The 14,240-nt window shown below is 32.5% G+C and overlaps 1 long non-coding RNA gene across 1 annotated transcript; it reads left to right on the plus strand.

Annotated features, from left to right (window-relative positions):
• The first annotated feature begins 8,156 nt into the window (after nucleotides 1–8,156).
• On the plus strand, nucleotides 8,157–12,683 carry LOC122580419. The gene is made up of 3 exons (XR_006320791.1): nucleotides 8,157–8,578; nucleotides 11,807–11,995; nucleotides 12,080–12,683. It is a non-coding gene; the product is annotated as an uncharacterized LOC122580419 (long non-coding RNA).
• Nucleotides 12,684–14,240: the final 1,557 nt, after the last annotated feature.

The raw sequence follows: 14,240 nt of genomic DNA on the forward strand, positions 1-14,240 counted from the left end.
AGGTTGTAAGCTTGATCGCAAAAGCACATCTGGTACTTTACAATTCTTAGGGGATAAGATTGTAAGTTGGTCATCCAAGAAGCAAAATTGCGTATCACTGTCAACAGCAAAAGCTGAATATGTAGCTGCTGCTAGTTGTTGTGCTCAAGTGTTATGGATGAAAACACAACTTACTGACTATGGTCTGAAATATGATCGTGTCCCTATCTATTGTGATTCTCAAAGTGCCATTGCAATTGCCGTCAACTCAGTCAACCACTCACGTTCAAAACACATTGATGTGAGATATCATTTTCTCAAAGATCATGTTGAGAAAGGTGACATCGAACTCTATTTTGTGGGAACTGACCACCAACTCGCTGATTTCTTCACAAAACCACTGGACGAAAAGAGGTTTAATTTCTTAATCTCTAAACTTGGTATGCTAAATCTTGATCCTTGATTCACTTTACCATGGAAGGAATTCTTGATTCATTTTTTTTAAAATATTAAAAATTGAAAAACCAAAAATCAAATACAACAATAAAAATTTTGAAAAAATAACAAAAAGATTTTCTTAATTTTCTTTTATTTCAAGGTGGCTTGCGTATATTCAGTATGCAACCCGTTCTTCATTGAACTATTTATTTCAAAATGGCTTATGCACACTCAGTGTATAACCCGTGCTTATTTGTGTTATTTATTTTACAATGGCTTGCATATACTCTGTATGCAACCCGGTCTTAAAAAGAAAAATTATTTATGTTTCAAAGATGGAATTAATTCATGTTGTTATACATATAAATTGATATAAGATAACGCGGAATTGAACGCCTTTGTGTACTTCCAAGTAGTCTTATATGAATGTATATGTGTAATACAAGATGTTAATTGCAATTTTGTTACACCTATTTCAAAAACTCTCAATTGTTGATATGAGAAACAAAGGATTGAACGCCTTTGTGTACTCCTGAGTTATCTCATCTTGAACAATTGATTGAGTTCATTTTTCATAAAACCTGATTTGATTTCACACAAATTATTTTTGCTCCACCTTTTCTATGAAAATCTTTTCGATCTATCTTTGCATAGATTAAGGGGGAGTTTGTGATTTCAAATCTCTTTCAAACTTCAAATGTGTTGTTTAAACATATTTTTTCATTTGATGATTTTTTCACAATATTTTCTTCAAAGGAAGTTCGGTGTTTAGTTTGCACATGAGCGACTAGGTTTTTCTCAAAATTCTACTCCATGAATTTCATCATCGCCGATGAGTTCTAACCCCGGAGTTTTCACTTCTTTCATTAGATAGTGAGGGTATTCTTGAGTGATGATGAATTCATGCAACTAAGTTGGAGGGTGTACAGTAGAAAAGTGAGAGATTATGGTGATATGTTGTGAGAAAAGGGTTAAAAGAAATGATACCCTTCCCTAAAACTCTCAAATCGCCGGGTACAACACATTTCTATCAAATGTCATTTGTTGATATCTTGGTAAAGACTTCATGGACCCAATGAAGCGATGCACATCTTTACCTACCCACTCAAGTGTTTCTTAACAAATGCTTGTTTTACTTCTCACGGAGATTTTCTCATCTCTATTAACTCTTCATTTGGAACACGTTGATATTGAAAAAGGGTGACACTTTGCTCCAGTACCCGACTTCATTTGATCACTTTGTGTCTAGAGCTCTTATCATTGATCATTAATTTGATCATTATTCATTCTTTAGGACACATTTGCGTCATATCTTCGTGATATACATGCTTATCTTTGTGATATAGCCGGAACATTTGTAGTGATATCTTAGATGATATTTCACGATGATCAAATGGAAATCCTACCATTGCTAACATCATTTCCAGCTTTGAACGTAGGTCTCATAATTGCATTTTTGTAATTATTGAGGTAACAAGAAGTCTATTGTGACCTTGGATTTTTCCTAAAAGTCTTTAAGGATAGTAGAACATGGTTATCGAACGCCTAGGTGACACTGACCATGGTTTACATTCTTTAAAGCATTCTTGAGGTTGGAAAGCCAAAAGACCAAACTATGTTAGAGGTTTGCTTTGTGCATGTCTCAATGATACATAGGAAATCCGATAAATGATAATACATTTCCTTCGGTCATTTCATTAATCCTTTCGATTTTTGAATGCAAACGGATCATTCTTATCCGGTTTCTTTTCTCATCACCCAAACATAGAAAACACCAACACCATGATACAACGGTTATCCAAACAACTTCAATCTTACATTTTAGTCATCCATAGGAACAATTGGGTTGGATTATGTGATTAGATTGATGTTTTGTTCATTGATAAATCTTCATGTGTCTAATGTCTAAATTTTAGTCATGATTATTTCTTCTAAATATTTAAATCAATCAATGTTTGCATAATGACATTGGTTTTCAACCTTGTCATTATGAGGGGGAGAAAATAATATGATTGAATGATTGATAAGGATAAGGAGAAAAATGATTGATAAGGACAAGGAGAAAAGTTTGTGTTTGGTTGTTTTAATTGCTTTTAGAAATACTATCATTCAGCTTCAAAAATCAAAGAGACTGTGATTACTCATGGATTAATGAGGAGAATGATTACTTCATAAGAGACTTTCCAAAACATTTTTGAAATATTTACTCTCAAAAGTATTCAAGACGATGTGACAAAGATCAAAGATTCAAAGGACAAAAGATTGAAGATTCGAGACAAAGAAGAAAAGATTCAAAAAGAGTCTTTGTCAAATTAAAGATCTTCACGTCATACAACAAACACTTTATCTAAAGCTACATTGCACACATCAAGGGGGAGAGTACATATTTCTGAAACTTCATTCCAAGATTTCAAAGAAATGACTTCAAGATTCGAAGATTGAAGAATTCAAGACAAGTTCATACCTTCCGCACCTCAAAAGACAACTCTGATTCATGATTCAACAATCCTCGAAGATTTAATACACACACTCATCATTCTCTGTTCTCAAAGAACATTGAGAAACAACAGATGATTTAACTTCAAGAAGTCCAAAGACCAAAATTGAATCAAGTTCTCTAAAGACAATGAGAAAGCTTTGAAGACTTGTTTTTCACACACCAATTGTCTACATCACCGGGCTCATCAAATTCATTCCTACAAGACAAATCAACACGTACTTCAGACCTTACAATATATCACTAAGGGGGAGAATGTTAGAAATCCAAAAATAGTGATACATTGTAATTTAAGTTATGGACTTACTTGTTGTTAAGTCATGAGTTGATAATTTCTAAGGTTGAGGGGCTAATAGTGTTAATTAGCATAGTTAGATAGTTTGGACTATAAATAGCTCTCAATTCCTTAGAAATTATAAAAAAAATAACTTTGGCATATTAACAACACATTCTTCATACCATTAAAAAAAACTTGAAAATCACACTCTTGATCCCAATTCTCTCTCAAAACACACACAAACACCAAGAACACACACACTAACCAAACGTCATTGTTGATGTGAATTCGGTTGAGAAAATCGTGTTGATTACAGATTATTCCGAGGTTTTTATATTGTAGCTTAGGGTTTAGGGTTTGAAGTTTTAGGGTTAGCCCACTTCAAACCATAAACCCCTAAGCCTACCATATACATTTGTCCCCCTCATGTAGGTTTTAACATTTTTGTTTTTTATATGATAAGAAGCTGTATATTTAGTTGTTGTTGTTTAGAATTTTTATATGAGTTTTGCCCACAAAGTATTTGATGAAATGTCTAAACCAAAATGTATGTACTAAATCAAGTTTAATTATATATGTATTTACTGATTGTACAGTCAATCATATACTTGATTGTACATATATCTATTCTAAAATATGAATTTGTTAAATTTGTGTTTTGTAACTTTGTTTGTACAATCAAATTTGATTATGTATTGAGTTTGTAGTTACTTGTGTGTTTGTGACTATATGTCTATAATCAAATTTGATTATGTGTTGATATTTTAGTGATTTCAATTTTTGCAACTTTATGTCTAGAATCAAATTTGATTATATGTAAAGATTTTAGAGATTCTGATTTTGTAACTTTATTTGGACAATCAAATTTGATTTTGTATTGAGTTTATAGTTAATTTGATTTTGTGACTATATGTCTAGAATTAAATTTGATTATATGTATTGATATTTTGATTTTGTAACTTTGATTTTGTGACTATATGCCTACAATCAAATTTGATCATGTGTTGATATTTTTTGGGATTTCAGTTTTTACAACTTTATGTATAGAATCAAAGTTGATTATGTATAGAGAATTTAGACAAAACAAATGACCTCCATATCAAGAAACCTATTCAATATCAAATTTAATTTTATGCATATGGTGTCAAAGTTATACAAAATCAAATTTGATTTTATGCATACATTTAAACAAAACAAATTTAGCGCATACCAAACAACCTACACAAAATCAAAATTGATTTTACGCATACGGTTTCAAAAACCTATACAAAATCAAATTTGATTTTGAATAGGTTTAATGATACCGAACTCATTTCTTTTGTCTAGATGTATGAATAAAATCAAATATGATTTCGTATGGGTATTTCACACTATATGCTTAAAATCATTTTTGATTTTTAAATGGGTTTCTTGGTATGTAACTCATTTTGTTTTGTCTACATGTGCTATACAAAATCATATACAAAATCATATATGATTTTGTATAGCTTTTCCCCAATGTATGCGTAAAATCATTTTTGATTTTGAATAGTTGATTTTGAATAGGTTTTCAGACTTTATGAGTAAAATCAAAAATGATTTTGAATAAATTTCTTTTTAAGGAAGCCATTTGGTTGACTCAATATGCTACACAAAATCATATATGATTTTGTATACGAGTATTTTCTTGACAATGTACGCGTAAAATCATATATGATATTGTATACGCTTTTCACACTATATGCATAAAATCAAAATTGATTTTAAATAGGTTTATTTGTATAGAACTCATTTACCTTGTCTCAAAATACGTAAAATCATATATGATTTTCGATAAATTTTTCATAGTGTATGCTTAAAATCAACTTTGATTTTGAATAAGTTTATTTGTACAGAAGCATATATAAAATCATATATGATTTTGAATATGTTTAATGATACCGAACTCACTTTTTTTTTATCTAGATGAATGAATAAAATCATAAATGATTTTGTATAGGGTTTTGACACTCTATGCGTAAAATCATTTTTGATTTTAAATGGTTTTCTTTGTGTGAAACTCATTTGGTTTTGTCTCAATGTGTTATAAAAAATCATATATGATTTTGTATAGGTTTTCTCCAATGTATGCGTAAAATCATTTTTGATTTTGAATAAGTTTTGTCACAATGTATGCATAAAATCATTTTTGATTTTGAATAATTCATTATATATAGGATTTTCACACTGTAAGAGTAAAATCAAATATGATTCTAGGCATAAGAACACAAGTAACTAAAACGTCAATACAAAATCAAATTTGATTGTACAAAACAAAGTTACAAAACACAAATCTATAGAATCTATATATAAAATCAAATATGATTTTACACATACAGTTACAAAAACAGAAATTTCTATAATCTCTATTCATAATAAACTATGATTATGAACATAAAAGTAAACAATAACAGATAACAAATCGAATTTGATGTTACTCATACATTTCCACAAAACAAATGGAGTTTATATCCACAAACCTATACACCAATTTAATACAGAATCATAAAGTTGATTAAATCATATTATCAAATATTGATTTAGACATTTCATCAAACACCTTGTGCAATACTCAATCAAATGTAATTTGATATTAAATCATATATAAGAAACCTTGGTTCAGACATTTCATCAAACACCTTGTATGCAATATTGTACCAAACAACAAAGTCAATTGAATAATTAATAAAATTTAACAAGTTCAAATGTTAGAATAAATCTAATCACATATTATCAAATTACATTTGATTATCACCTGAGAAAATTCGAATTTACATAACAAAAAGTCGTAATGTTCGTATTCAATATATCCTTCAATGATATTAAATTTTCAGGATCCATTGATGATGACTGATGAAGACGATGATGACGACGGAAATGATGGCTGTGCCATTTCGATTGGAACGCGACGGTGACCTAAACACGATGAGGGTGGTGGTGGTGGTGATTTCCCAAGAGGGGGAGTGAGAGAGAAAAAGAGATCTCTGTGTGTGTGTTTGGAACTAGAAAGGAAAAAAGTGGGATAATGTGTCAAATGACGAAAATACCCTTTTGTGTTTTTTTTTAAAAATTTTAATGAGTCGTAGATCTGTTTTGATCCAAGGGCTGAAATTTAGCCTTTGGGTTTCACAAAAATTTGTGTTTTCACATGAATACAACTCTATTATACAAATTAGGAATATGTTTTTATACACATAATTGCTGACGGGCATCCAAGTCATCGTTAAAAATAATCCACTTCATTGCCATGTCATCAAAAAATAATGTAACCGGTAAAAAGGTAAATTTTTGGTCAACCGTGTACAAATTTGAAAAGTATGTTGGTCATATAGCTTAGTTTTCTGGTTTGATGGGCAACCATGTACAAGAAGGAAAATACGATGGCTATCCAGTGACTTAACTCTAAAAGAAAATACGTTTAACCGGCTATCACCGGTCAACCAGTCAACTTTTGGTCAACCGTGTACAAATTTGAAAAGTATGTTGGTCATACAGCTTAATTTTTTGGTTGATGGGCAACCATATAAAAAAAAGAAAATACAATAGTCATCCAGTGACTTAATCCTTTTATGTTATCGAAGATAACGATCATTGAACTTATATTTTCTTGACAGCGCCGACTACTCCATTGTCCCTCCCCTTTCTAGCTATGAATGAATTAAACCGTGTCAAACAGTTTTTTCAACAAACATCTTCAAAGCTTCAAAAGATATTAAAAGCTCTTGGGCTTGCTTATTTCCATATCGCATTCCCTGATACGCATAATTTGATCGGTCAAACTTTAATGGTGGTTCATTAATCGTGTCTTTGTCGCAGTAAGTGTGCTATTGATAAAATTTTGGTTTCTATTGCTGAGATAGTAACACATCGAGAAAATCCCACCTAAAGTGTCATCATAACAATCACCTGCATTTTTATTATGCATGCTTTTATTCCCTTAAATTTTAAATCCCATAGTTTAATCTCTAATAATGTGACTGAGATGTTGGAAGTTTTTACTTTAGTTGAGTTCAGTTTCTTATCAGCAACATTAATGGTGATGCTTTTTACGAGAAATCAAACATTCCATACCCCGATTGAATGATAAGAGCTTATTATGAATCAGGTTAATTAGCGGACACTATCTTTTTTTTTTTAGTAATTTATTGTAGGCCTGGCCCGTGAATAGCGTATGCATACTTTTATTTATATGTTGTACGAGAAAAACATATTTGCTAGGAAACTATTATAACGCTAATAAGATTATTGGGCTTCCTAAATTAACACTAAATTGCGAAGTTTCTATCCCTCTTGCGGGTAAGAGGAAATTTGCTAAGAAACTATATGAGCAGGTCTGGTATTAAGATAGAATGTACCATCTGGACCAAACAATGTGATCACATTTCCTGGTGCATTTAGATCTATGCTATGTGTGGTCATGGCCTGTTTTACCTCACGACATCCAATGGCATGGACAACGACGACATGCTCTAAGGTGGGTATGTTAAACACATAATTATCTTATTACAACATATGTCAAAAGTCTTTTGAACTGAAATATATATAGTTTGTTGGGCTAACAGTGTATTGTCCTAAACCATGTGGAATGATGACCTATTTATTGTTGCCCATTTATTCTACTTAAATGAAGATGCTCTTTCTAAATGATCCTTTAGTGATGATCTTTATCAAATGCTGATTGATTCCCTGTATCCACTAAAGGCTGGTATCACAAGTTACTATACGGGCTACCAAAAAGAAAGAAAAATAGCAAATGGCCTGAACTACTCATCTTCATATTTAGTTGCTACAACTTCTAATAACATATTAGACCATCACCTGTTTTTGTTATCAATGTTATCGTGATCACCCTATCACTTTACCCTCCCATAACTACTCAGCCACTTTATATTTAGGTAAACCGTCTAAGGTACAATATTTACAATGTAAATTGTTACAGTGAAAACACTGAGATTATGATGACGAAGATGCTATGAAGTCAACAAGGAAAGTCAAAGATAAAAAACAGATTAGGTTAAAGTCCTCCGTAACACCACCACGACATGTTAAGCTAAACATCGCACAACCATACAGTGTGCCTCACAATGCATCAAAGTCAGAAAGGGTCAAGGAAGAAGCAAGTCTCATGGTTGTGGAAGATCGGTAGTACCAGAATGATATACCTTACCTAAACCAAGAATATTTGATAAAGGCTCTTGGAAGTTGGAACTCAGTTGTGTAAGAAGAATATTGTTTTATGAGCTAGCAAGGAAAAGACAGAGGGGCATCCTCTTCAGTCAAAGATTTAGGAGCTGAAGAAAGGGTATAAGTGTTATTAAGATGTGTGCAGCTACTTGGGAAGATGTTGAGAAAGCCAAGAAAATGGCCAGGTACTTATAATTTTTTTTTTTTAATTTTAGTATAGGACTCTAAAAGCTACCAGTTTTGAACTGTTGCTTATGAATGGGTTGGTTGAGGTAATGTTTTGGGTTAAACAATGCATCTACAAAATGAATGGGTCAAAAGCCGCCAATAGTATACTTTCAATGCATAAAACATCTTTGATAATTTAATTCAAATAATCAACCTGATCATTTCATTCTTTAATGTTAATTAAAATATTTAAATTTTTGGACAAAGTGTTTTGAGTTAAATCAACCTCATCTGTTTTGTCTTGCACGAATAATACCCATATTGACCCATTACTTGACCCATCCATCTTGCCATCTATTGTGGACTCAGTCTCAACCTTAGAAATTATCTAAATTTGAGGATTTTGATATCACTTAGAATGAGTAAGATGATCCGCGTGTATATGTGACATGTGTTGGGAAATGTATATTTTACGGAGTACTAAATTAATGCCACGAGAATGCATGGGAGTTGTAAATATTTTATGCACTATATTAATTCGGATTCAACTACAAATTTATAACTGAATGTCTCTTAGAATGAGACATGCATGATGAATCTATGTTGTGAAAAGAACCTCAGCCAGATTGTTGGTCATGACTGTTGACATGCATAGGCGAAAAACAAGCAAATACAAGAATAAGGTAGACGTTAGGGATAGTAGCTTTGTTCAAATAGTAGTGCATGTTGATTAACTGATTTAGTTTAATTGCTATGAGGTATATATTGAACTATAGAAGCATGGGAAAACCATCAGAAGGCAAAGATATATAGAAGCTCAAATAAGGAGAATTGAGGTATGTAATTGTTTAATAGAAGCCTGCTTATGTTGCTTCGGCGGCGTTTCGCCTTCTCTTCGCTCTGGACAGGTTCATCTTCGAAGTATTTTTTCCTTCCAATATTTTTCTATTGGGGCTTCCCTCATTCCTTTTATCGAGCATAATGATGCGAATCGGGCTTTAATGAGTTCTAACATGCAACGTCAAGCAGTCGTCTTTCATATCGAGCCATTGAAGCAGCGCGTCGAGCTAGAATTGGGCAATTCAATCGTACTATGAGCGGAAATTCCGAAGAAATGGTAAGACATGCGTAAGAGTTCTCCTTCCCTAGAAAGGAAAGGGGTAGTTCAATCCGAAAATTTACGATCAATTCATTCAATATTTTCTTTTTTAGAGGACAACTTTGACACTATCGAACCTGAAATCCACTCTCAATCGCTCTTTTTAGTTGGCGGGCAAGAAATTTAAGTATAAAAATTTTATCGTTTCTTATTGTATTTAATAATTAATGTATTTGATCTACCCCCTCTATCTATTTTCGCTTAAAAAAAGCCGATTTATGACAAACGGGACGGAAAAGAAGATGCAAAAGCTTTCGCACTTACTCACAAAAACTATTTTTTTCTGTATTTGGTACTTAAATGCAGAGGAATTCAATAAACTCTTAGAATCTTTGCTATTAACTATTTCTTGGCTATTCTGTTAAAAAACAAGAATCAAAATCCTCCTCTTGCTTTCGATCGCTATTAGAGAGTCGTAGTTTAGATCTATGCCAAGGTTTCTAATCATTTTTGTTTGTGTACCTTAACTTATGTTCTACAACTTGCTTGAATGTTTCAACATCATGCATGCCTTGCTATATATATATATATATGTGTGTGTAATACTGTTACGCTTTCTTGAGTCAACGAAATAACACCTGGTCATTCTTCCTAGGATAAGGACTTTTGTATAGTTCTCATCATAAGTCCAAGTGTATCCCTTTTAATCAGCCTCACTTCACATGAGCGAGAACACGACACGGATCTTTACATAGCTACTTGCCCTTGCAAAATCTTTGAATCGTGAATTTATCAACTATAACGAAGAATATTGTTGTTTATAGCTTGACTACAACTGATCCATCTTCTAGATATTCTGTTTTCCCTATGACACTTCACATTGCCCTGCTAATAAAATCCTCATTCTATAACTGAAAAATATTAACCCTACTATCACTTCCTGAGCTCACCATTATGAACAAAGCACTACACCCATTGGACCTATTGCCTATGAAGCTAACTTTCATTCCTGATACTGAGATAAAAAAATAATCAACCCATTCGTGAGTAAATGGGTTGAATCACCACCTCTACTAAATTGAATGGTTGAGTTGCATTTAGAATTGTTGGCGAAAGTAGTTTTGATCTATAAAATATCTTAGAAGAATTATTTATCGGTATACAAAACAAATGTACGTTATGGGGTTATGATTGGCACGGTGTTATCAAAGGCTGCCATGGTGGATACAACCCTAAGCATGTTCAGAAAGTTGGACACACCAAAGGAGCTAATGGATCCCAACAGTCATATTAAACATAGAAATCAGTAGCGCGCATGACACTGGTGTGTTTTACGATAATAATCACTTCAAAGTTCAAAAACATTCTTGAAATTATATTTTATATATACTTTTGAAGGGAACTTTTTCACGTGGCCTGTCACAGACCCGGAAGGGCAAAGCACCAGAAGGTTTATGGTTCATTGTAGCAAATCACAAAGTATTATGCACATGGTAAACACAAATTTTGTAACTGTTAAATATTTTGATAATCTGACCAGTGTGCTTTTAACATTGCGGTGTCAAGTATCCTAACAGTAATCACTTTGATCATTATAAATAAATTATTTAGTTTTATTTGTGCAACTTATATACTTTTTTTAGACACTACTTCACAAGATATCTACAAAAGGTCCCTATGCACATAAAATGGGTAATCTTCTTCTATAAAGACTAAATTACCTCCAGATTTGGATCACGAATCTAAAAACAGGGTATCTCACCTTTAATGGACCACTAATACACAAAGTTTGTTTGCACATACTGAAATTGCAGTTTTTACGGTTTTCTAAGCTGTAGTTAAGTATTTAATTAGTGTGATTCCAATATTTTGTTGGTGGCAAGATGGGTGTGTTGGGCCGATTGGGTAATGGGTCAAGATAGGCTGATATTTTATGCACTAAAAACACACATGGGCTCGGCTTCCCTGTTTGATCCATTTTTATTTATGCCATTATATTTGACCATTTATAAATAAATGCGTGTAAATTACCACCTGTATATAACTAAAGTTGGCCTGTTTTTATAATGATCCCCGTTATATTTATTATATGTAAAAAATATAACACTCATCCATCCTTTATCGTCATTCTTATCATATCCTGCAGGTGACAGCAAATAGCCAAAGGGGAAGACTGATCAGGTAGCTTGGAAAATGACGACGGCAACTTGATGTTTCTTGATGAACTGCGTCAAGGGTGTGGTCTCCTATAAGTGTCAAGGTGTGCAATAAGTTGGATGTGCACCCTATAAATGGTAAGTACATAAGCACCGACTTCATGATTTCTATTAAGAAGGTAATACATTGAGGTTTTTTTTTTTTTTTTGTTATAGCATTTATAGATATAACAAATTAGACGATAACATGCTTTGCTGTGCAGGGGAATGTGATTACTGTGTTGCTCGAAACAACATAGTTCATTACTTTTCGGACAACTTAAGGGAGGGCTGATTGACCTTTACAGTGCGGGATAATCAAGACAAATATAGTATCATGAAGGGCAGAGGTTACATGATTGAGCTTCAAGGGTCAACTATTGTCAAGGAGTTGCTGATGCGAAAGAAACTTTTGAGAAAAAAAATATGCAAAATAAGGTGCGCAATATGCATTGCCTCATTACAATTGAGAAAATGAGAATGAGGATAGTAGACTGTAGAAAATGCTTTGGCTGCTAAATGGTGGAGTTCAAGTTGTAAATAACTGACATCACCACTTAGGTGGGGTGGTAGAGGCTTATGCCTCTTGGAGAAAAGACCAAGGTTCAAATCTTGACAATGGAGTATTATGGGGTTTATAGATTAAAGTAGTAGAGTAGGATTTGTTGTTAAAAAAAAAGTTGTAAATAACTATTGCCATTAGGATGTAAACGCCCAGAAGTACGGCATGAATGGTGAGATAACTGATCTTATATATACATATACACATGTAAATTTGTGGTTTTTGATAATTCTAGGCTAAAAGAGCCCATGGAATGATTATTCTAACATGGACACGTTAAAGTTACTTCGAATTATTTAGCTGGAATTATTATGCTTACATCATTGCCTGTTTATTACTGGAATATGTTTTGTTTTTCAAATCTTATAAGTTGGTGCTTTTAAGTTTGCTACGTTGATTTTGTTGGATTAGTGTTTGCATTGTGACTATGTGTTGGTGAATAATAAGGTTTTATAAAACAACTTTCATTGGTTTTTTTAAAAAATCGGAAACAAAATACGTGCAAACAATATATTTAAAACTCGACGTGCGTAGCATGGGTTTTTAAACCATCGTATTAATTAAAATATAATCACGAATTAATTAATTATGGATTTAATTAATTAAAGAGGAGGTGTTTGATTGAAATAAGGAATTAGTGTTGTATCCTAATTCCAATTCATAAGTGCCGAAAATTTCAAGGCATGGAAAGCCTTGGGATTATTTGTCTACTAAGTTTAAAACCTTTACAATTAAGCCTATAAATAGAGGGATTAGGCTTAAGGATTTTTTATACTTTCACACGATACAATAGTTGTAGGTTTTTCTTCTCTCTCTCCTTGTGTTCGACCGAAGCAAAGAAAACCCAAGGGTTTCGGGTTTAAGGGTTTCAATCAAAGGGTTTTAAACAAAGGGTTGTTTGGTTCGTGATTGGATACTAGCATACGGTATAGGGTGTCTAGTGTGCGATCGTAGAGGGGTTTTACTTTAAACCCTATAATAATAATAATAATAATTATATTATTATTAATCTTATTGGAAGCTTTGCGCAAATGTGCACGTTTCAATTCCTTTCTTTGTTAATTAATTTGATTGCATATATGTTTCGATTTTTTCGTTGCGCATACTCGTGATTATATGTTTGATTATATGCTTACATTCTAACATAGGTCATATAGTGTAATAGCCAAATGCCTTAACTGTACGGGCTCCGCCATCGCATTTAAAAATTCGATGAAAGTATATACTGAATGACCTCTCTAATGAAATGTAACATCCTAAGTTTTTAGGCCAATGAAAATTAACCTTTATTATAATTCTGACATTAAAATAAATTCTTAGTAATTAATTTTTAGTTATGAGGTTAATTTAGTTGGAACTTTAGTGAATAGCGGATTAGCGGGTATTTACCCACCAAAATAATTTAGGGGCATGGCATCCTTAGAAGATGTCACCCATATTGTTTTCTCCTTTAGTCACACTTCTACAATTTCTTCTTCAACCTTCTCCTATTCACTTTTCATCTCAAATCAAAGCTTATCTCCAATTTAATTCATGAAACCCTTTCAGCTTGAACAAGAATAATAATAATATTTCTTCTTATCTTCTTAGCAATTAAATTGGGTATAAATTTGAGTGTGATTCATCCTCCATAATCAAATAATTCTTCAAGTAATAACATTATCCAAGTATTTTAATAATAAGAAAAATTTGGGGTTTTGGTGGTGTGTGTGTGTGTTGAATTGCACAAGAAAGAAAAGAAAGAAAAGCTAGTGATTTTTCCATTTTTCCCATCTTATATTTTTCACTCAAGGTATGAGTTTGGTTATTTTGTTACTAATGAA

The sequence above is a fragment of the Erigeron canadensis genome, chromosome 8 (assembly GCF_010389155.1).
Source record: "Erigeron canadensis isolate Cc75 chromosome 8, C_canadensis_v1, whole genome shotgun sequence".
Classification (NCBI taxonomy): domain Eukaryota; kingdom Viridiplantae; phylum Streptophyta; class Magnoliopsida; order Asterales; family Asteraceae; genus Erigeron; species Erigeron canadensis.